Source organism: Podarcis bocagei (assembly GCF_964188305.1).
Source record: "Podarcis bocagei genome assembly, chromosome: 2".
In the NCBI taxonomy this organism is placed as follows: domain Eukaryota; kingdom Metazoa; phylum Chordata; class Lepidosauria; order Squamata; family Lacertidae; genus Podarcis; species Podarcis bocagei.
This window is the reverse complement of record NC_138126.1, coordinates 30,619,807-30,640,751: the sequence shown is the minus strand read 5'-3', so window position 1 is coordinate 30,640,751 and position 20,945 is coordinate 30,619,807. Positions and strand designations below refer to the sequence as shown.

General features: G+C 44.3%; 1 long non-coding RNA gene across 1 annotated transcript in view; it reads right to left on the bottom strand.

Annotated features, from left to right (window-relative positions):
* Nucleotides 1–7,181: 7,181 nt before the first annotated feature.
* LOC308581684 overlaps nucleotides 7,182–20,945 on the bottom strand; it is a 30,480-nt gene continuing 16,716 nt past the window's right edge. Inside the window, exons 2-3 of the long non-coding RNA XR_014005150.1 lie at nucleotides 16,624–16,776; nucleotides 7,182–8,498 (exon numbers count right to left, since the gene is read on the bottom strand). This is a non-coding gene — a long non-coding RNA (uncharacterized lncRNA). The remainder of the gene's footprint in view (nucleotides 8,499–16,623; nucleotides 16,777–20,945) is intronic.

The window sequence follows — 20,945 nt, the reverse complement described above, 5'->3', positions numbered from 1 at the left end:
TCTTATCTGTATACGATGCTGTCCACATAGTTTAGCTCTGAGAAAATGTGCTGTTTGACAGGGGAAAGCTTGTTATGACAAATCTAGTTTACTTTATAATGCTTTCAGAAAACCACACAGAAATTGTGGTGGTGGGGACTGTGTTGATCTCCAGCACTGCCACGCTGACGCTGAGGGCTGCCTGAATGATTGAAACAAGTGTTGAATTGCCCTCTCGCCTTCTTCACACAGGGACCATAACCATGCAGACTAATAACAGAGGCCCTTTTCCATGCAAGTGTACAATACAGATCCTAAAGGTCTGGAAGGGAGACTATGAGGTAATGCAGTCGTCGTCCCCCCCCCCCGGCCTCTTGCATGTTGAAGGATAACTTCTAAAGCAGTGAGCCTTTTCTCTTCAAAGGGGCTCCCTGCACCATTTGGAAACCTGAAAGATTTCTACAATTCTATGATTGCAGAGAGAGTCTATAGAAAAGGCCCCCAACTTCAGAGGTTATCCCTCAACACTTGAGTGGCCAGGAGAAGCCACATGAGCCTGGGGGGGGGGGCTAAATGTACACCATATGGTACTTTAGTATCCACATTTTCATTTTGTGCATGAAGGGAGCTTCTGTCATTGGTCTATCTAGTGACATCCCTTTTCGAGCAGTTGTGAAACCAACCCTGCTAGGGTAGCTAATGGGCTAATGGGGAAGGGGAAATTTGGCAAAGGTCAGTCACCGAATACCTCATCTATACCAGGATGCTAGAAGCCAGGGTAAAACACAGAATTTCTATAGTCTGGTGCCGCTGTTTTCAACACCTACGTAACTGGGGTAGCTGCGTAGAGCAGCACAGCTAGAAAGGAGTCCCAAATGGACTCTGTCTCTTTATCCTTCTTATTACTATTATTAAATAAATTTCTATACCTCATTTCATCCGAAGGGCACAGTATAGTTTACAATATAATAACACAAAAATGCATGCCACAGTAAAAAAACAAAAAAACAAGGCTAGCAGACCTTAGGTCCCATATTGAAAAGAGAGCGTGCGGTTGGGGGGGGGGTGGAAGAGGAGGGGGGTGTCTGTGGAAATGGCCACATCCTCACGCCAACTTAAACAAACTTTATATGCAAGGGCAGGTAGGGTTTTATAATGCAAAGCCCTGAAAAGAAACAATTGGCAGGACCTCCACAGAATCCCCTGCTTATATTTAAAATGTTCCATTTTTTAGATGTAAAGCTTTGGCTTTGTTTGATTTAGAAGAATTTGATCAAGCTTACACGGAGCATTCTCAAGCAACCACAATGTTTTCATTTATTGATTAACAGACTAGACTAGAGCTAATTCTGATCTAAGGCATTCAAACCGCACATCTATGTTGCATTAATAGCTTTTGAAATCTATTCCTTATGTGGAGTGGAGGAGATCCAGGGGCAACCTTAGGACTAAGAACACCACCAGCCCCGGCTTGAGCATCTGCAACTTATTATCCATGATTGTTTTTCTTCTGGCTTAGTAGCTCCAATTAAGACCAACTCATCTTCCTTTGTCTCATTTGCTGAAGATAATGTAATGCCTGCCAACAGGCAGTTACACCAATCAAAGACCAATAAATGCAGAAACTTTCAACTTCTACATGAGGCCACTGGGAACGATCATCTGGAGCGAGCTGTTGTCAATATGCTGATGACACCCAATTCCATTTGTCTTCTCCCCCAAATCCATTCAGAAGAAGAAGCTCTGTTGCTTAACCCGAAGCATGGCCTGGAAGCCCTTGGTAGTTGGTTGAAAACAAACAATTTCTTGGAGAGATGGAGGGAATAAGGGCTGGGGTCTGGAAAGGAGGGAATTAGCTGGTGCTGGTGTCTTCAAAGCTGAACACAAAAGTGTTAATTTCTAACAGCGTTTCAGGATTCTTTGTTGCTTTTGCTACTATAGATTAGTTATAGGTAGGTAGCCGTGTTGGTCTGCCATAGTCAAAACAAAATAAAAAAAATTCCTTCCAGTAGCACCTTAGAGACCAACTAAGTGTGTTATTGCATGCACACTTAGCTCATACCAATAACAAACTTAGTTGGTCTCCAAGGTGCTACTGGAAGGGATTTTTTTTAATTTTGTTTCTACTATAGATTAATAAGGCTACCCTTTTGGAATTTATCCCTCGCTTTGGTTGAATATTTCTGAGTTGCCCTTTGCCGCCGCCTCCTTTTTGCCTTTTATATCATGCCTTTTAGGTTTCTAAGCTGATAGACAGAGGCCTCTTGCTTTTAATCAACTGTATGCAAGCTGCCCTCCAGCCTTTTTAGCAGGAAAGCTGGACTAAATATTTTTTTTTTCAGAAATAAAGTGTGATAGGTTTACAGCTTGGAAGAGAGTAAAGAATTACAGGGAATGCTTTGGGCTAAAGATGTTTTGCCATTTGCACCTTATTCACTGGTGGCCATCTTGTCAGAAAAATAGGAAAGGTAGAAGCTGTCATGGTTGTTGTTTTTTTAATTTAAAAAACTCACTTCAAGGCCTGGCTGCTGCAATGTATGGCTTTTGGAGTTTGGCTGCTACAGAATGCTGCACCTTGCTTTCTAAAAGCTGTTGGAAACTGAGGACGTTACAGTGATGTATATCATGAACTGGTTAGATGCAGAGGAATGACGAGAGGAAGAAGGCTCAGAGCCCGGGGATTGGTGGTGAGACAATGGTGAGTGGTCTGAGGGAGCAGGTGGCAGATGCTGGCCTTAGGGAGTGGAGCGAGTCTGTGGCTGAGAGAAATCCAGAAGCAGGAGCAGGAGAGGAGGGAGGCCAAGAGCCAGAGATGGGCCAGGCTTGTGAAGAGGCATGGCAAGCCATGACAAGCTCCCCTCCTTCCTGGTCTCCCAGAACTAGGAGGGCCATGAACTGGGAGGAGCAAAGACACACAGACCCAGTCTCTTATTGCTTGGGAAACACCCTAGAGAGGAGGAGACGTAGTCAGCTGTGAGGCCCCATTAGTCTTGGCAACTGCTTCATGGGGACAAGATCCTTCGTGGATCCTGTTTTGCTAATAAAGAGTTAACTTCAGCTTGCCCTGTGTGATTTACTGCTGGCCCACTCCTGTCAGCATAGCAGTAAATCTGACTAGGAGGAGCTCTTTTGAATTCTGGTGCTGGAGGAGACTCTTGAGAGTCCCATGGACTGCAAGAAGATCAAACCGATCCATTCTTAAGGAAATCAACCCTGAGTGCTCAGTGGAAGGACAGATCGTGAAGTTGAGGCTCCAGTACTTTGGCCACCTCATGAGAAGAGAAGACTCTCTGGAAAAGACCCTGATGCTGGGAAAGATTGAGGGCACAAGGAGAAGGGGACGACAGAGGACGAGATGGTTGGATAGTATTCTCAAAGCTACCAGCATGAGTTTGAGCAAACTGCGGGAGGCAGTGGAAGACAGGAGTGCCTGGCGTGCTCTGGTCCATGGGGTCACGAAGAGTCGAACACGACTAAACAACAACAACGAGGAGGAGCTCCTCTTGAGAGCTCTCCTACCACCATCAGTCCACCAAGGAGAGTCCATAGCCCAGGAGCAGTATGTCACTGCTCTCTTGACCTAGATGAGGATGGGGCCAGGCAGGTCAATAGTGAGGCTGCGGTTGTACCAGTGAGAGGGATGGATTCGCAGTACAATCACATGACCCCAACACTGCCACAACCCCATCCAGCCCTGTCCAGGTAAACAGGAGCAATACTACTATCAGGAAGGTGGCGTCTACATCTTCACCCTGTGTTGTTCCTGCCACAGCCATGGCCATAATACACATTTATTTAGACTCAGTGCAACTGTAATCCTGTGCATTGTTTCCTGGGAATGAGTCTACCGTTGCCAGCATGGGTCCAGCTTGTAAATCACACTGAACTTTAACAAAAGATCTCCAGCTAACTGAAACGAGCTTTGGCGAAAGATCAGCTGAAACGCAACCTTAAGACGTCCAATTAGAAATGCAAATTAAAACTGCGCAGAAGTGTTATCATTTAAACTGCTAGCATGAACTCGGAATTCCATCAAAGGACAAAACTATCCCGCCTCTGCTTGATAATTTCCCTCCTTATCTGACTTCCTCCAAGCTAATCTCTTACAGACAAACTTAAAAGCCTCGTTATCACCTCATTCCAGGCAAAGGAGAGTCCGCCAGTTGTTCTGGTGCGCCAGCAGATGATGTCATCGCTCCTGCTTTGAAAATGTCCTGTGCTTGTGCACTCCCGTATGCTGTCCTCCACTATACCACTGATGTAATCAGATAACTTCCCTTTTGCTGCATTGACTTCCAGGCTCAAGATGCTGGTGCTTATCTTTAAAACCCTGTGTTGCCTGGAAACAATCTGATTTAAGAAAAGCCACTATCCTATCATCACAGTTTAAGGGCTTGGTGTAGTTTAGCAACATAGCTTATTCATCGTGACCCAGTCCTAGCTTTTGGAAGATAGCCAACATTATTCTTATTTCTTAGACATGGCTTTGGGAAAGAATAGTGTTTTAAAATCTGATTTTAATACTAATGGTCTTAACTGGCACATTTTGCATTTTTATTGTTACGCTTTTTACAGGCCATTTTCTGACAGCAAATTATTTTTAGTTGCCTTGGTTGCATACGTGGGAAGGCTGGGTTGAAATTTGGTAAATGAATAAATGAAGAGCCATATGTTGTGGAAGTGCTCAAACCAGTGTATCAGAGATTTAGGCCAAGGAAGTTCCTAAGGCTGCAAGAGATCTGAAGATCAACTGCCTGATTCCATGCCCTGAGGAAGAATTTTGTGGTACATTTTGCCAACTACACCTTGGAGTCCTTTTTTATATTTAACAAATATTTATTTCCACATTTTCTCAACCTTCTCCATCAGCAAGAGCAGTCTTTCCTCTAAATCCACACATTTGTTTCTTATTTTATAGATTAGGTATGGGGAACCTTTGGTCTTCCAAGTGTTGTTGAACCAAAACTCCCAAAGGTTCCCCAACCCAGTATAAATAGATCTCTTTCAGCTCAGGGTACAGGTCACCTTACCACAAACTGGCACCATTTTGGCAGGTGTGCTGTTACATCTGGTACAGTTTCAGCATCTACCCAATAATTCTTAAAGAACTCAAATGTGAAATTGCTTGTTTCTTAACAAAAAGTATGTAACGTGTCCCTGGGATCAGCCTGGAAAGTGGCTGGAAAGTGGCCAATGTAACATCAATTTTTAGAAAGGAATACAGGAAATGTATTCTGGAAATGACACTAGAAAACTAGTGGCAATTACTGTTAATTACTGTTACTGTTAAAGTAAAGGTAAAGGTACCCCTGCCCGAACGGGCCAGTCTTGACAGACTCTGGGGTTTGTGCGCCCATCTCACTCTATTGGCCGGGGGCCAGCGCTGTCCGGAGACACTTCCGGGTCACGTGGCCAGCGTGACAAAGCTGCATCTGGCGAGCCAGTCTTGACAGACTCTGGGGTTTGTGCGCCCATCTCACTCTATTGGCCGGGGGCCAGCGCTGTCCGGAGACACTTCCGGGTCACGTGGCCAGCGTGACAAAGCTGCATCTGGCGAGCCAGCGCAGCACACGGAACGCCGTTTACCTTCCCGCTGGTAAGCGGTCCCTATTTATCTACTTGCACCCGGGGGTGCTTTCGAACTGCTAGGTTGGCAGGCGCTGGGACCGAGCAGCGGGAGCGCACCCCGCCGCGGGGATTCGAACCGCCGACCTTTCGATCGGCAAGCCCTAGGCGCTGAGGCTTTTACCCACAGCGCCACCCGCGTCCCCTACTGTTACTGTTAATTACTGTTAATTACTGTTAATGGTTAAACAACCAAGCATATAGAAGAACAAGCCATGCTTGAAGCAAAACCAGCATGGCTTCTGCAATGGTATGTCCTGCCTCACTAACTTTTTAGATTTCTCTGAGAGTGTCTATATAGATAGAGGCAATCCAGTTGACATAGAGTACTTGGACTTTAAAAAAAGCTTTCAATAAAGCACTTCATCGAAGATTCCTGACAAAGCAGTTGTGGAATATGAGGTGAGGTTCTTCTTGTGCAGGATATTGTTAGACCGGGGATGTGGGAAATGTGGCCCTCTAAATGTTGCTGGAGTTCAACACCCATTATCCCTGGTCATTGGCCATGCTGACTGGGATGATGGGAGTTTGAGTCCAATGTCTAAAGGGCCACAAGTTAGCCACAACATACAAAAGTTTTGCTAATGCCTCATTTTTGCATAAGATGTTATCAAAAAGAGGGTGGAGATAGACATCTGTGAATTGCCAGAAGGACCACTAGGTCTACAGAGTGGTGTAGTAGACAGGCACACAACTTTTAATGCACAAATGAGTCATCATCACAACTCGGCTCCTCTTTCCCATCAGCCCTTGCTCTGAGCAAAGCTTAGCAGAGTCAGCGCACATTGGAACAAAAGGGGGACTTTGTATGCAGTGGCTGTTGAGTAAATTGCAAGTAGCGTGGGTCCATTTTATTTTATGCAAATGTATAGCCTTGTAATACTATAACAAAAAAGGCACTCCATAACATTTACAAATTCTACCCCCCCCCCCCATTATTTCAGTTGGAAATCCCTTTTAATACATAGAGCCATTTAATTTCCACTCTGCCCTAACTCTTTGGGGTAAATCTAACTTAGGGGTTGCCAATGTTGTGCCCTTCAAATGTTGCCGGATTCCAGCTCCCATGAGTAACGTCCCGGACCACTGGCCATGTTGGCTGGGTTTGATGGGAGTTGGAGTCAGAACATCTAGGACACACCACATTGGTACCCCCCCTGATCTAACTGCTCGATTCTGTGCTCAAAATCATTCCTGTACGGTTTGGCATCACTCTCCAAATGCTTCGCGGCTGCTGGGATTGTTTCCAACATGAAGTAAGAACAGAATTTTTGGCACGAATTCTTTCCAGAATTAAATGCGGCTCCATCATGCTGGAGTTCGCTTCTCGAACAAGGGTATGAGAGTTTTGTGCTTTCGTATAAGGTCCCTTCACAAAACAAAACAAAACAAAACAAAAGGAAAAGAGAAGAGAAGAGAAACTAGGAGGAAAGCACAAAAGCTGATGACAGATGCTAAGCCAGAAAGCCAAAGTTAATGCAGAAAGCAGAAAGGAAGCCAGTGTGACAAACGCTCCACTGCACCATTAGATGATAAAACAAGGACTATGGAATAAGAATCCAAACTAGACACCACAGTGCAACCAACACACTTTTATAGACAAGACCCCACTGCCTTCAAATAATAATTCAGACCCAGGTGGATCTGAGCCCAAACACCTGTGTCTTTTTCTAACTCATGCGGGATAACCCCTTTACTTCCACAAATGGAAAATGGCAACATGCCATCTCATAGCTCCTATGTTAGTCTAGTCACACAAGCACATTTTGCATGAAATGTTTTAACCCCCCCTCAAAAAAAACAACAACAACCCAGCTGCTGGCATATCATTGGAACTGATTCTCATAAAAATTTATTCCTTAGAATGCTAGGTGCAGCTTTTCAATAAAATTGAAGTACCTACATTTTCCTACTTATGCCAAATGGGAGGCTTGTTACTCCACAAAGAACCTGTTTAGCAGGGTTTGAAACTTGGGGTGGAGGGAAAGAGGGCCCTGGATAAAATATTCCTCTGTTGTCCCCTTGCCTCTGTCAGTGGTCCTCAAGGTGTTTACCTGGCTGTGGTGGTAGTGCTGCAATCAGAACCAGGCAGCTGGGTCTAGATACCATTTTAATTCCCCATAATCCCCTGGGGTGATACTAGGTCAGGGGCATTGTGGGAAATTAAAAGGGTGTCTAGACCCAGCTGTCTGATGCTTCTCAGAGTACTGGACCAACGGTGAGGGACGCACGGCAGGCATCAGAAGTGGACCTACTTCTCACCTGCACTGAGACCTTGGCAACTGCCTAAGGATGCCTTGTTGTTGTTGTTGTTTATTAAAAAATTATTTACAAATTATTAACAATTTATTAAAAATTTCCAATCAAACCAAATTATATATTCCAAATTATACAAATTATCCAGTAATCAAACAATCCCAATGTTATGCCTAATTATAAATTATTATTTTAATATATATATTATTTTTAGCTGACTTCTCATGCTTTGAGATCAGAGGGAATCCTAATCATCTCATAGTTTTACTGCATTTCAAAATATTACAATAATTCCCTTAATACATTCTGCTGTTAATCCTCCATTCTTTTCAACAGCCTCTGCGTTCATTCTGCAAGTGAGTTGAAGTCCAAATAAAATGTTTCTGTGTGGATTTTATGTCTTTACTCTTCTTCTTTATAGTCCAAATCTGTAGTCCAAGATTCCCCTCTGTAAATTCACATCCTCTCTTCCCAAACTGGTGTTTCTGCCGAATTAGTCCAGGAGCCTTCCACTGCAGGTAGCTGCCTTATCGACACACAGTCCCGATAAAATCAAATCATGGCGTCTGCCCAATGCTGTTCCTTAACCAGCTGCTATTCAAACATTAGCTTTTCCCAGGGAGGGAGGGTATCAAAAACTGGAAGTATCAAAAAGTAAAATGTTAGAGATTTACCACCACCACCCATAGCAATATAATTTGATTCAGCTAGCTGGTCAGTCTACTTTTGGTTTCACTCCTGGCTCCTTGCTATTATTATTATTATTATTATTATTATTATTATTATTATTATTATTACCCCACCCATCTAGCTGGGTGTCCCCAACCAATCTGGGCAGTTTACAGCAGCCCTGCGGTTTAAGGAACTCAGATTGGCAGCAAGGTTTAGTAAGCACAAAATCCAGGGTAAATCTCAGGCCTGCTTCAGAACCATGTTCAGCATGCATCAACATCGAGACCTGCCTTTTGGATCTGACCTCACTGCCTTGCACAAGGCCCACTGGCATGTAGCGAAGCAAATCTAAACATGCTGCTAGATTCACTGAAGCAGCCTAAAAGAAATTTGCCCCACTTTCAGCCTCTCTTCAGAATTGTTTCTCAATAACAGCAACAAGTCCTTGGCTCCAGAGTCCTCCTCAGCAATAGCTTCCAAGAATCCCCATCGAACTTGAAAGCAGAGGTCAGCCTGACTTGCCCATTTTAGAAAGCTGGAGTAGAAGGGAGCTTAACCCGCACCAGTGAAGACTGGGGCAGCGTGCTGACAAAAAGATAAAATGAAATTGCAGAGCAGGCCTTTGTAACCACAAACTGAGTAGTAACCTTGCCAGCTTCTGTCTCCTCTCCTCAAATTCCTTATCAAGCAGTGGCTTCTGCATTCTCAAAGTCTGCTGTGTGAATTATTTGGTATCTGTATCTGTGCAGGACGATACATGTTGTCCTTCTCTTCGCAAAGCCCAGTCCCTAGTTTGGTCTGGAGTTGTTCTCATCCTTATCTGCCTTCTTGTTAGGCATCAAAATAATAAATGAATCTATTGCTCCACAGTTTCTTTTTCTCTGTCTTTTTAACTACCATGTTAAATGTATATTAATGTGAATGGTGTTGAAGCTGGTGCTGGCACAAAGCCTACTTTTTTAAGCCAATCCAATGGGCAGTAAGGCCTACTAATCACACACCGCAGTCTGGAACTGAAGACTTACTGAAAACCCAAGTCCTCTCTGGCTGGCATTGGCTTGCCAAATTCATACTGAGTTCCTTTAGTTAGGGATTGCTTGCTGACTTCCACAGGCATCTGGCTGGCTACTATGAGAACAGGATGGGCTACTGGCCTCATTCAGGAGGCTCTTCTGATGCCCTCTCCTTATGTTCCTACCAGTGACTGAAGCTGGGGAAAGGGCCTGCCCAAGACAGTTTGCTGCCTGAGGTTCAATAGCAAATGTTACCCGCTCCCTCCCCAAGTCAGGGTACATGGCATTCAAGGCTAGCCAAGTTGTTTGGGTACTAAGGCCACATCTACTGCATACACGTAAAACACTTTAACAGTCACCTCTTCCCTCAAGGAATCCTGGGATTGTTTTGGCTTGTTCTTGTTTTTTATTATGGATTTTGTGTCTTTATTTTGTATTTTTATGCTGCAAACCACTCTGAGATCTTTGAATGAAGGGTGGTAAGGGATTTAAGTTGTTGTTGTTGGGGAACCATTCCTCTCACAGACTTGCAATTCTCAGAGTTCCCTGGGAAGAAGGATCCGTGAGGGAGCCTTCCCAGACCCACTGAAAGAGGCGGTTATTAAACCGCTTCTTAAAAAACCATCTTTAGATGCGGCCACGATGGCCAATTATCGCCCAGTCTCAAATCTTCCATTCCTGGGCAAGGTGATTGAGCGAGCGGTTGCCGAACAACTCCAGGCACGCCTGGAAGAAGCGGACCATTTGGATCCCTTCCAGTCGGGATTCAGGCCTCATCATGGGACTGAAACTGCCTTGGTCGCACTGGTTGATGATCTCCGGCGGGCTAGGGACAAAGGTGAGAGCTGTTTCCTAGTTCTGCTGGATCTCTCAGCGGTGTTTGATACCATCGACCATAGCATCCTTCTGGACCGTCTTGAGGGGCTGGGAGCTGGGGGCACTGTCATACAGTGGTTCCGCTCCTTCCTCCTGGGCCGTGTTCAGAAAGTGGTGGGGGGGGATGAGTGTTCAGACCCCTGGGCTCTCACTTGTGGGGTGCCTCAGGGTTCTGTCCTCTCCCCCATGCTTTTCAACATGCAGCCGCTGGGAGAGATCATCAGGAGGTTTGGGCTGGGTGTTCATCAGTATGCCGATGATACCCAGCTCTACCTCTCTTTTAAATCAGAACCAGTGAAGGCGGTGAAGGTCCTGCGTGATTGTCTGGAGGCGGTTGGAGGATGGATGGCGGCTAACAGATTGAGGTTGAATCCTGACAAGACAGAAGTACTGTTTTTGGGGGACAGGAGGCGGGCAGGTGTGAAGGATTCCCTGGTCCTGAATGGGATAACTGTTCCCCTGAAGGACCAGGTGCGCAGCCTGGGAGTCATTTCGGACTCACAGCTGTCCATGGAGGCACAGGTCAAATCTGTGTCCAGGGCAGCTGTTTACCAGCTCCATCTGGTACGTAGGCTGAGACCCTGTCTGTCTGTGGACTGTCTCGCCAGAGTGGTGCATGCTCTGGTTATCTCCCGCTTGGACTACTGCAATGCACTCTACGTGGGGCTACCTTTGAAGGTGACTCGGAAACTACAACTAATCCAGAATGCGGCAGCTAGACTGGTGACTGGGGGCGGCTGCCGAGACCATATAACACCGGTCTTGAAAGACCTACATTGGCTCCCAGTACGTTTCCGAGCACAATTCAAAGTGTTGGTGCTGACCTTTAAAGCCCTAAACGGCCTCGGTCCAGTATACCTGAAGGAGCGTCTCCACCCCCATCCTTCTGCCCGGACGCTGAGGTCCAGCGCCGAGGGCCTTCTGGCTGCTCCCTCATTGCGAGAAGCAAAGCTACAGGGAACCAGGCAGAGGGCCTTCTCGGTAGTGGCGCCCGCCCTGTGGAACGCCCTTCCAGCAGATGTCAAAGCGATAAACAACTACCTGACATTCAGAAGACATCTTAAGGCAGCCCTGTTCAGGGAAGTTTTTAACGTGTGATATTTTACTGTATTTTTGGTTTTTATGGAAGCCGCCCAGAGTGGCTGGGGAGGCCCAGCCAGATGGGCGGGGTATAAATAAATAATAATAATAATAATAATAATAATAATAATTATTATTATTATTATTATTATTATTATTATTATTATTATTATTATTATCGGTTGTTAAACCACCATGGTAATTGTAGCTTGTGTGTGTGTGTGTGTGTGTGTGTGTGTGTGTGTGTGTGTGTGTGTGTCCTAACAACACTCAGCACCTTAACAAACTACACTTCCCAGAATTACTTGGGGGAAGAAGCCATGACAGTTTAACATGGTGTGTTACTTTTTAAGTGTATGGTGCTGATGGGGCCTCAAAGTAGACCGACTGAAATCAATTAGATGAGGGGCATACACCCAGGCTAAACATTACCAGTAATGTTAAGATTTAGGATGGACACCAGGAACCTGTGGCCTTCCAGATGTTGCTGGAGCCATTGGTCATAATGGCTCAAGGTGACGGAAGTTGGATTCTAGCAGCTTCCTGGGGACCACAGGTACCCCATCCCTGATTTAGGACAATGGCTGAGGTCCCTATACTCACCCTAACAAATAGCATTGGACTACTGAATAATATTAAACACAGTTATATAACCTTCTGCCTTTGGAAAGATGCAATAGTCAACTGATTAAACTTATGTATCACGAAGTGGGGGAAGAAATGCGGCTTCTTTGAGAAAATTGGTTGTATCCTTTGGATGCATCTGCTCTCATTATCATGGACACCATACTTGCCCCCAGCTGAAGAGGTTTATGTTTTTCTATAGCCCCTCTCTACGGATTGATTAAAAATGTGTCCCATCTATCTCAGTCTAAACAAATCTTGTGCCTCTGAAGATATTATTAGTTCCTCTGTGATTATTTGGTTTACTCTACTTCCTTAAGCTATTTCCAGATTTAAGCCATTGTTAATCGGTGTGTTGAATTATTGTTATTTTAATTTATTTTAATCTTTATTTTTTTTAATCTCCAGAACTGTACTATATCATCATTGTAGAACTGGAACTAAATAAGTGAAGTTTATCTTGGCTTGACTTTTTACAACTGTGGCTGGTTCTCTGGCACCTATCCCTTGTGGAAATGTATTTATGCAACTGTCAGTCCTCGTAGTTGCTGAAGATTAGATGGGAGCCCTTTTGTTACCAGAGCTTTTGTACCTGATGCGTGATAAAACCTCATTGCTACCTGCTCAGTGTAACAACAAGCACACACTTGGCATTTATATGGCACTTTGGAATGTTCTGAGAGTTGTGTTGCATTTTCTCAGTATCTTTGCAACGAGGGTCAATGGCAGCTCTTGGGTTGTATGATCCAGTGGTGTCTGTTGAACTGCCAAAAGTATCTTTTGATCCAGCAGAGGCTTTTGTCAGTAGTATGGGGAGCGGTTCAAAATTGGTTCAAAATTGGGAAATGAGTACTACAAGGCTGTATATTGTCTCCCTACTTATTTAACTTATATGCAGAATTCATCATGTGAAAGGCTGGACTAGATGAATCCCAAGCCAGAATTAAGATTGCCGGAAGAAATATCAACAACCTCAGATATGCAGATGACACAGCCTTGATGGCAGAAAGTAAGGAGGAATTGTTGTTGTTTAGTCATTTAGTCGTATCTGACTCTTTGTGACCCCATGGACCACAGCACGCCAGGCACTCCTGTCTTCCACTGCCTCCCGCAGTTTGGCCAGACTCATACTGGTAGCTTCAAGAACACTATCCAACCATCTCATCCTCTGTCGTCCCCTTCTCCTTGTATCCTCCATCTTTCCCAACATCAGGGTCTTTTCCAGGGAGTCTTCTCTTCTCATGAGGTGGTCAGAGTATTGGAGTCTCAGCTTCAGGATCTGTCTTTCCAGTGAGCACTTAGGGCTGATTTCCTTAAGAATGGATAGGTTTGATCTTCTTGTAGTCCATGGGACTCTCAAGAGTCTCCTGGCGTGCTCTGGTCCATGGGGTCACGAAGAGTCGGACATGACTAAATGACTAAACAACAACAATGGGGAGGGGGGCAATGTCTTCTGATTCCCCTGCCCCCCAGGTCAAGATGTCCCAAAAGGTTCATCTGGAACTGATTTGGTGTGGGAAGGCTACAGGGGAGAAGGGGAACCGACAAAAATAGCCTCACTCCCCATTCCACTGACAGAAATCTTCACTGGATCGAAAAGCCCTCTGGGCCTGTGAGGAATACCACTGAATCCAACCTAAGGGAATGGGCGGGTGTGGTCTGGTGTGTATTGTGTATGTGTATATATGTATCAATAGATCCTAGTGCTGCATATGCAGCATACATTTAAAGCACACACACCCAAAAAGAATCCCAGGAACTGCAATTTACCCCTCACAGAGACACAATTTTCATAATTCTTATATAGTTCCCAATATTTTTGAGTGGGTGGGTTTTAAATCTTTGGGGTATGAATCCTATGTCCCTGGGTTTGTTTAATGTGGGATGTTACTCCTTTGAAAGTGTTCTGCATCAAACCTTGTTCCTTCAAGAGGCACACGTTCTTTTTCAGGTACATTTTGTCATGCGGCACAGACAGTTTTTCTCTGGAGGGTCCTTTCAAGCAAGTGGCTGACCCTGGGGGACAGTATCCTGCGGTCTTAGAAAGCGACTGTTTGAACTAGGAGTCTCTTCTAAATGTTATCAGTTTTGTGAACTTAACAGGAGGCACAAACCATTTGAGCTCCGCACAGTTGTCTCTTTGTCTTCAGAGGAAAGGGGGCAGACAGCAAGCCCCTTCCTTACCAGCCGACCTTTTTTATATTTAGAAAATGCCCTGGTTCTGTGTTTCCCTTTTTATTAGTCAGCTCACATTTTTATAGTGACTAGAACTGACGATATGGACAAATTTTGCCTCAAAAGAAATGCTCTGTTATAAATATAAACACAACCCCTAGATGAATTTAGGCATGCCAGGAGAACTTGTCTTCTGTTTAATATTCTTCCAAAACCATCTGGTATCTTACATTCATGGCCAAGAAACACAGTCATTTTATTTCTTTTAGAAGAAGATTCTGCTTCTAATCTTAGACTCTCTTGGGTACTAGTTCAGACAGAATATTTCAAGCAGTACAACAGAGCCTAACTAGAACTGGTGGGTGGTTTGTGTTAGTCTCTTAGTGATCCCAACAAAAGCAGTTGTGGTCTCGCTGACCACTAGCCAAAATGCTCTCTCTTTCTTCTTTTTTCCTTTCTTTAAGAAATTAGGCTGTGTTTGGGTGGGGTGCTGTACTGTTCCATTTGCTTTCCACACCCATTATTTTAAGGGTTAGCACTCCTACTTCATTAGCGTTCCACAGGAAGCCACAGCAGTGAACTCAACATCTCAAAATGGTGCCTATTGTTGTGCTCATGTTGCTTGGTTGTGGAGAATGTAACTATACAGAGGGATGGGGAATTAAAAGGTTCATGAAGGCAGGAAAAGGCACCCATAGCCTATCTCAGAATGTGGCTTTTTTCACTATACAGCAATAAGTGAGAGCTACAACAAAAATGTTACATTGCAGAGTGCTCCTGTTCAGAGTTCTGGCCAGCCATGTCTTGGTCGACGGTGTGCCAGCACACATCCAGCCATCCATTTTCCATCCTCCCCCATCAGAATTCCACGCCCATGCAATATGCTCAGTTGTCAATGGGCTACTTCATACCCTCTGTGTGTTTGGAAAGAGTCTTTGTACTCCTGCAAATCTTCAAATTCCCCCAAGCAGATATCTTCCACTCACGTCCAACTGGTGCCATTTTGGCTTTCTAAGGATCCACACTCAGAGAAAGAGTTTGTTGTGAACATATGAGTTTGTGTTTAGCATATACAGTGGTACCTCAGGTTACATATGCTTCAGGTTACAGACTCCACTAACCCAGAAATAGTGCTTCAGGTTAAGAACTTTGCTTCAGGATGAGAACAGAAATTGTGCTCCGGCGGCGCGGCAGCAGTAAGAGGCCCCATTAACTAAAGTGGTGCTTCAGGTTAAGAAACAGTTTCAGGTTAAGTATGAACCTCGGAACGAATTAAGTATTTAGCCTGAGGTACCACTGTACCACGCTGTATAAACCCCATCATACTCAGATCCTGGTAGCTGCAACCTAGAGAACTCCATTGTCTCTTTGTCAACAAAGCTGAAGGAAAATGTGTAGCCAAGGTTACCTTACCCCTGTCCTGTCATTCTTCCTTCTCTCCACCTGCTGGACCTGGTAGAGTTCTCATTTAGTGGCCCAGCATATTTGATGGGAGCAGACAATAGCTCCCTCTTCCTTCGTGGTTCCAGAATTACTAAAGAGACAGAGGAGCTTCTCCAATCTGGTAAGCCTTTGGAAAGGGAATTCTCTAAGGCAGGAGTGGCAGAATGTAGATCGGAATATTGACAGATTCCAGGTGAGCTGAAGTAGATTGGCAAAGATGCCTGAGGTATAACAATAAAGTTACCTCCAATAATAACCTGCTGAAATAGGGTGAGGTAACATGGGGATGTGTTTTCAGAGACTTTCCATTTAAAAAAGTATTTCTAGAGTGCCTCCATCGCATTACAGCAGTGTACTCCATTCAGTTTTGGTACTCAAAACAAATTCCTGCACTCAGAATTTCATTCTGTGTAGTTTTTGCAACAGGCTTCAGTTGGTGGATTAAAAAACAAAACACCAAGGTAGATCCTGCAAGCCTGAAATCTGCCTTCCTCTGCTCTAAGGTATGTTCTTTAACCGTTCAAGGCGTCATAGGTTAAAATGGAATTACTCCATCACTGACCTGGCTGGAATAGTAAGTTATTGCATACTGTAAGGAGTGTTTTATGTAGGTAGGTGTGGCTTATTTCGTCAACTGAGGCATCAGTCCTCTGCTATGCAGGAAGCCTGCACCACAGGGTTCCTCGCTGACAAGGAAGAGGTGACATCCTACGGGAAAGCTTCAAGTTGTTTTCTTCCACAGTGACAACCTTTGAGATATAATACAACTAACACGTGCCAAACTACAAGAACAAGTGTGCGGGAAGGAAGCAACTTGTCAGGGTTTCTGAGGTCTTATGGTGTGAATAAATCAATGGGAACGCATCAGGTTTGTCTTCACTTTATGCGGGTGCAAAGGTATTGAACACACAGTGTCGGCCCATTTTCAAAGAAAGGAAAAACATGTGTATTTAGAAGTCTGGTCCTCTTGGGTTCCATTGCTGATGGATTGTGTGCCTTTGGATAAAACATCTGATTGCTGCAGGTTTTCCAGCTGAAAGAGAAAAACAAAACAGAAAACCAACCCGCCTTTCCTTATGGGCTTGCTTGAGTGATTACTATTACTTCATGCTTTATGAAATATTTGGTGTAAGAATATATAGCAATAGGGCTGAAAGCTCTCTGGTCTTGTATATAACCTCTACATTTCACAAGTCCTTTTCTGGCTTTGAGACAAGAAGCATCTGCTGTTTTTGCTCTTAATTGGGTACTATTTATAAATTTATTGGCAAGGACACCTGGGTCACACTCCCAAGTGCACTTGTTCCTGCAGCTTCATTACCGTGTCATGGTATAATAAGCCCATGCTTGCTTACTTGTGAGGAAACCACACTGATTTCAGTGGGACTGAACAAGCATGGTAAAAACACCTCCTGAGATAACAATAAGGATGAGTGTGTGTGTGTGTGTGTGTGTGTGTGTGTGTATACACACACACACACATACTAGGCAGTGTTTCACAAGCTTGGGCCCCCAGCAGCTGTTCTATTACAGCTCCCATCATCCCTGACCACTGGTCCTGCTTTGGGGACTGCATGATGACGTTCTTACATTTTTGTTATATAGAGGGATATAACAACATTGAAAAAGTATTTGAAAAGAGTTTGGCTAGGGTCTCCAAGGGTTGCTGCACACTAGACAAAAAAATATCGCTCAGTGAAATATGAGTTGAAAGATGTGAAATTGCTGAAAAGGCAGAAATAAACTGGGAAGCATCCACAAGCCATTGCAATTCCTCCTCTGTAAGATTCTTTCTCAAGAATCTTACAGCAGTCCCGCAGTCCATCCACACCACTGAAATCTACGGGCCTTCCACATTAGCATTCATTTTAGTATTTATATAGTATGTCAGAGCAGGGACGGGCAAATGTTTCAGCCTGAGGGCCACATCTGAGTACAAAAATTGTATGGTATTTCACGAAAAGTATTACTGTCATCTGCAAGAGGGCTGGTACTGTGAATTATGAAGGGAGGAGAGCGAAAGGAAGTGAATGGACATTTGTTTGTTTGTTTGCTTGCTTGTTTTACTGAAAAAGGCACCTAAAAATAGCCTTTTCTGTATTTCAGGTAACATGAGCTCTTTCTTTTGCATGTCAAACTATTATGCTTTAAAAAGCGGACACTCACATATACACGAATCTTTGCAACAACCCCTAAATGCAATGTTATTTAATCAAGTATTCCCCCCCCCCCAAGCTGCAGACCATACTACTTTTCCAACTTTGGTTGGCACATCTGTGTTGTTGGCACAGAGACACACTCTCCTCTGACTGCATGCGTGAGGCTCCTGGATGCAGAGGGATTGCAAGGGTTGTCTCCCCTTGGCCTCCCATCTTTGGCAGGCAGCACAGTCCTGCAAGAGGCAGCTGGTCTCCAAAGAAGCATCTGGATTGTGCCTCCATCACCTTGGCAACATGCCAGCTTCCTTGGGCCTGGCAACTAGATCAGTGCACCCAGAAGAAAGCCTCTGGATTATCCTGTCCAGGGTGGTTTGTTGCATCAGACCAGAGGCCTATCCAATTAGTCCAGCGGCATCGTCTCACAGTGGCCAACCAAATGGTTATGGAAAGCTTGCACACAGTAGCCATTCTCCCACTTGTGATTCCCAGAAGCTGGAATTCCAAGACAAGGTTCCTCTGACAGTGGAGGTAGTAGAGCTACCTGCCTTTCAAGGAAGCATATGAACTTTTCCTGATCTTCTCACTGAGGAACCCATGATAATATTCCAGAGGATGGTGTGCAGCTAAGGCCACATCCACACCATATATTTAAGACCGAGACCACATACCACATAACACCGGTCTTGAAAGACCACATAACACCGGTCTTGAAAGACCTGCATTGGCTCCCAGTACGTTTCCGGGCACTATTCAAGGTGTTGGTGCTGACCTTTGAAGCCCTAAACAGCCTCAGCCCAGTATACCTGAAGGAGCGTCTCCACCCACATTGTTCTGCCTGGACACTGAGGTCTAGCTCCGAGGGCCTTCTGGCGGTTCCCTCACCGTGAGAAGTGAGGTCACAGGGAACCAGGCTGTTATGTACTGAGTTGAATAGGATCCAAACTGCAGCAGTCTGATTGGTCCTAGAACAATAGGATCCAAATTGCAGCAGTCTGATTGGTCCTAGAACAATAGGATTCAGAATGCAGCAGTCTGATTGGTCCAAGAACAATGCAGCAGTATGATTGGTTGGCAGGAACCACCCAATCATACTCCAGATACAAGTGAATCCACAACCTGATTGGCTTACAGTAGAATTCCAGAATTAACCAATCATGTGCAGCCCATTGTGTAAATAATGTATATAAAGCAGATACTTTGAGGGGACTTTCATTCATTCCTCCTCACCACTATGAGCTGAATAAAGAGCATGAAATCACTTTGCGACTCTGAGTATATTTCACAGGCAGAGGGCCTTCTCGGTAGTGGCGCCCGCCCTGTGGAAGGCCCTCCCATCAGATGTCAAGGAAATTTACAACTATATGACTTTTAGAAGACATCTGAAGGCAGCCCTGATTAGGGAAGCTTTTAATATTTGATGAATTATTGTAGTTTAATATTTTGCTGGAAGCCGCCCAGAGTGGCTGGGGAAACTCAGCCAGATGGGCAGGGTATAAATAAATTAGTATTAATATTAGTATTAGTATACTGTGGTACCACTCTATATCATCATGGCTTTGCCCTAACAATTCAGGGAGGTGTAGTTTTGTTTAGGGTGCTGAGAGTTGTTAGGAGACCCCCCCCCCATTCCCCACACAGAGATAAAATTTCCAGAGTTCCCTGCAAAGGTGGATTGTTTATTAATCCAGAGAGAAGGGAAGGAAGTCCCATCATGCTAGTGGTGACCCTTGCGCTGGCAGGGTGTGGTAGGAATATGGCCTTTTGAATGATGACCATTGCAACTATCAGATGCTGTGAAAAATATAACACATCTCTTTTTTTTTTTTTAAAAAAAGAAAGACCTGACAACGTCACATTCATCATCTCTAGAATTGGCAGGATGGAAATAGATGTTCTTTCCCCTCAGTTTTATAAGAGTGAACCACAATTCGTAAATTGTGTAACAAGCTTTCTAAGCCTCCCAATTTCAATATTGTAATAAAATAAATAAATAAGTGTTTTGCTTGTTCCAATTAGTTTCTGCTCTGCTACAAGGAGCCATTTCCCACCATGTAATGTAAAACAAGTACACCTATTTTTGTCTGGCAAATATTGGAGGGCACTGAGTTATAACTAGTTTCCAACATTCTGCAGACACTCGCTCAAACACATGCACTGCCCCCAAATCCCTGAGCGCTATGTGGGGCCAATGAGATATGGGGGGAACGGAGAAGTGGAAGCCAGAGGCAGAAGAACTAGCTACTGGGTAAGAGTTTGGTCACAAATTAAAAACCCTTCAACCAGTGCATGATCAAAAGCTTTTGCTTGGCAGGCAGACTTTTGAAAATTAAATGTATGCCAAGAACCTGCAGGTTTTTGGCTTCCTGACTAGGGCTGAAAATCTTGGATGCTGTAGGGTTTACAGCAAACGCTCTGACATAATAACTGAAAATATATTTGTAAGAGATAACCCTTCCTGTAAAGATAAGACTCACTAAATTCAGAAAATAGTAGAACCTCGGAAGAAAGGAGCAAAATCTCTGTTGAATACATGATAACTAAAGGGTGTAATGCCAAGAAAATCTGGATTGTGCCCATAATTTAATAGTGCAATGCTATACAAGTCCACTCAGGTTTAAGTACTCCCAAATAAGGGAGAATAAGATTGCACCCTCAAATGACCAATCCAGAGGATAACGGGGAAACACCTTTCTGTAGATTATTTTCATTGGCAGAGAGTCTGAAACAGTTCTGACTCTGTAGAGACAAAGACATTTTGCCTAGTATAACATTTCAGATGCTATATTTGCTCTCTGAAATGTACTGGGTATGTCCCGTGGTTGATAGTTAAGAGTCAGTTAGCATGAGGGCCAAATTCTGTTCTGGACAACCTCCCTAGGGCCAAATACCAGAGGCAAAAGTCTGTGGAGCAAGGAATGGAAATTTTGCCTTTGTACAGTGGGCAAGTTTCTATAAACACACCTACCTGTCTCTACCCTCTATTTAGGCAAGCAAGGGGCATTACCTCAGTTCACGGACACATTCCCACTGAGCCAGTGAGGGG